The 3,379-nt window shown below is 38.4% G+C and overlaps 1 long non-coding RNA gene across 1 annotated transcript; it reads left to right on the top strand.

Annotated features, from left to right (window-relative positions):
* Positions 1-1,301: 1,301 nt before the first annotated feature.
* On the top strand, positions 1,302-3,048 carry LOC130556333 (uncharacterized). The gene is made up of 5 exons (XR_008963214.1): positions 1,302-1,556; positions 1,982-2,053; positions 2,126-2,273; positions 2,706-2,815; positions 2,938-3,048. It is a non-coding gene; the product is annotated as an uncharacterized LOC130556333 (long non-coding RNA).
* Positions 3,049-3,379: the final 331 nt, after the last annotated feature.

Raw genomic sequence — 3,379 nt, 5'->3', positions numbered from 1 at the left:
CAAGATACAAAACTTGACCTGTTTAGTTAAATGCTGATAAATTTGCAATCTGAAATAGGTTAAATAAATAAATAAAATTGATTTTGTCTTTATAGCTGCCAACATTCATGAGGCCGTGCTCTACACCCTTAGTCGTGATGATTTGAGAGACCCTTTTCCGGGGCCGAACACTTTGTTAGGAGGAAACTAGTATGGGCTCTCATTAGCACAGAGGTACCTGTTATCTACTTTATCAAATAACCTATCACAAGACAAATTGTTTCTAGTTGGGTCTGTTGTTTAAGTCTTGTAAATACTTATTTCATCTATTTTTTTAGGATGTGAACCCCACCTTACCAGACAAAGCTGGCCCTAGTGAAACTGTTTCAGTACTCTGGAACACCTCCAGTCAGCTCTCAGGAATCCACGCCATTGCAGAAGAAAAGCCCAAAGAAGACCCTGCAACTTCCCAGTCCTCCAGAATATGTGGTTTATACAGGCACTGAGTTGGAACAAGTTCGTAAGTAAATGGCCCGCACTGGCAGAGAGGAGGAATGTTTCATATCCAAAGAGTTGAGATGCAGGCTGGTAAGGAACACAGTCACCAGCATGATTTCCATTTTGAGAGCAAGCCAGCAAGGAGAGGAAGTCACTGCAATGGCTAAAAGAATAGTGTAATATTATCCCATGCTACAAGATAAAGACACATCTGTGAAGCATGTAAGTAATGAAAATTTGTGTTACATTAATTGTGCTTATTGTCATGGTTCTGCCCCATCTTGTCTTGCTTTTCTTGACCTAGTGGCAGAATCGTGACAGAACCTCTTGTTTCATGTGGAGAGAGGTGTTTTGGCCCTGTTGGCCTTCCACTCTCCGGTGTCGTGTCTCTGTTCCCGCCCTTTCGTTGCCTCATTATTGATTGTTTATTAGTTCATGCCCCACACCTGTTACCTCTTGATTTGTTCCCTTTATAAGGTCCCTGTGTTTTCTCTCCTGTGCTGGTTCATTGTCATTTGTATGGTGAATGCCTGTTCCGTGTCAGTCTAGTCTAGTGTAGTCATTTGTAGTTCATGTTTATGTTAATCTTAGTCTTGTTAGGTGTATTTAGTCTTTGTCCTGTCCTGTTGTAGATTCCCCTGTTTTGTTTTGTTACCCCTACGTGGGTCTTTGTTTTGTATTTATATTTTATTAAATGTCTTGTTAACCCCTTACCCGCTGTCTGCGTCTGGGTCCTCTGTCCATGTTCCCTCACCGTCTGTGACACTTATGTTATAACGTCGATGTTTATTTGTTTTTGTCTAACAATGTTTATCTGTGACAATCTTGCTCACTCATTGGCATTTATTTATCACAGATGAGTATTTACAAAAATCTTCACAGCTTCACACTGCAAAATGTAAAATCCCCATAAAAGAGAGAGGGACCCACGCCAGAGAGGGGCCATCCAAAGAAAAGGTGTCGCATTGACTTCTCATCAAGTGACAATGGAGAAGATTATGATGCAGACTCAAGTGGTTGATTGACTGTTATTTTGCATGCAACACCGGGGAGCAGTTCTGATGATAGCCGCACTGCATGTAAGTTGTTTGTAATAAGGCTGGGCAATGTTATGGTAGCTTTAGATATCATAATATATTAAAAACATCTATATTTACTTTTCTGATTGTATCTTGATATAGTGTAATTTGAAAGATGCCTGAAGTATTTTTTTGTTTTCATTCATTTAGCTCTCTAAAGTGTGTTGCACTCTTTCATATTTCAATGTATTTTGCACGTTTAACTGTCATAAAGTTTTTAAAGTCAATAAATAATCAAAAACAAACAGTTTTATGAGACCCATATAATCGATACCCATTTTACCCATTCTCCTTTTTAGCTGACACAGATAGCCTGGCAACACAGGCCAGTCATTATAAAACTCTGCAGGAAATGTATAAAAAACAAAAACCCAACCAAGATGCGGTCTCCCAAATTCTTGACCTTGAGTTTCCTTTATTGACAGTAATACACTGAGGAAGAGGAAAGGCCCACAAAGATCCTGGATGCTTATCCATGTTTCCAGGATCTTCATAATGTAAGCAAATCAATTATTTTGTCTCATTTACAAAGCATGCATTATTGCAGGTTTTAACACATATTTTCATAGACGATGGGAGAGCTGTGCCGGATCTTGGATTAGGGCAACTCCAAATTCATAGATCAATTAGAGAAAAGATGGGAAGACTTCGGCACCAATGTGCAGTTTTACGCTGTTTGGAAGAAAGTGATGAAACCACCCATGACTCTGGATGGAGGTAAGTGATTTTGCTGTCTCTAGTACACTGTCTCTAGTTGCTGTTTTCTTGCTCTGACATGGGTGTAAATATGATTTGTAATGCCAATGTAACGCTGATTAAATAACCTAGTATGATTATATTTTCCATTAGGGTTTCACAATTAATAATTCATTCTAACTGATTTTTTACATAATTCAAATTAATTGAATATTTTGAAATAGACTGCAGCAATTGTCATTTTGTCAGAACCTTTGATATATTACCTGTTATTGTATTTCGATATCTATTCAGAATAGGAAAATCATGATCTTTATACTTAACAAAAAAAGTTATTCCCAATGAATCCAGAATTGGTGGTAAAATACGTTTTTTTTTACTCAGCATTGACCTGATAATTGTCATGTTTAGGAAGAATAGTTGTGAAATAAAAGTTCACTTGTTCTGTTGTAGTGGAATACGCCACAGCGTTGTTCCGGGCACTTCCCACACTCTTTCCTTCACCAGCTGCACCACCAAAGAAACTGGGATATGCCATTGAGGCATCGCTTCATGTATTTCAGGTGAGAGTTAGATGACATTTTATAACATCAACGCTTTGTCTGGTAGTATGTAATGGCTTTTCTACCTTTGAAGATTTTCTTCTCTACCCTAAGAAATCCTGTTTTTTTTCTCTTTTTATCAGCCAACAGAAGATCCCACAATCTACCTTCAGAAAAGACCTCACTCCAGCCCTAATTTGCTCTTTGATGGTTCTAACTGTTTTATTGCTATTGGAACCACTCCCATTACCACATTCATCAAGGAAGATCTCAGTGAAGGTCTGCTTTATCTGATGGCTTACTAATAGACCCTTCATCTTATATATCCTAAGTGTGTGGCAACCCTCCTTTCTGTCATTCAGACAGAAATATGACAGGATGCTATTCATGAGCGAGATGCCACAGCTTCATACACAAAAGCCATGGCAGAGTGGAAAGACGTTATTGGGAATTAGGTATTCAGGGGTTCAAGAAAAAAAATGGCTCTGCAGTATCAATGCTCTGGTAAGATAAGAAACATCTGAGCTGGGAGGGAGTCATGTGTTCAAGGAATTGAAAGAGAAATGTTGAAAATGTGAGTTTAAT

Source organism: Triplophysa rosa, linkage group LG7 (assembly GCF_024868665.1).
Source record: "Triplophysa rosa linkage group LG7, Trosa_1v2, whole genome shotgun sequence".
Lineage (NCBI taxonomy): Eukaryota > Metazoa > Chordata > Actinopteri > Cypriniformes > Nemacheilidae > Triplophysa > Triplophysa rosa.
This window is presented reverse-complemented; position numbering and strand designations above follow the sequence as displayed.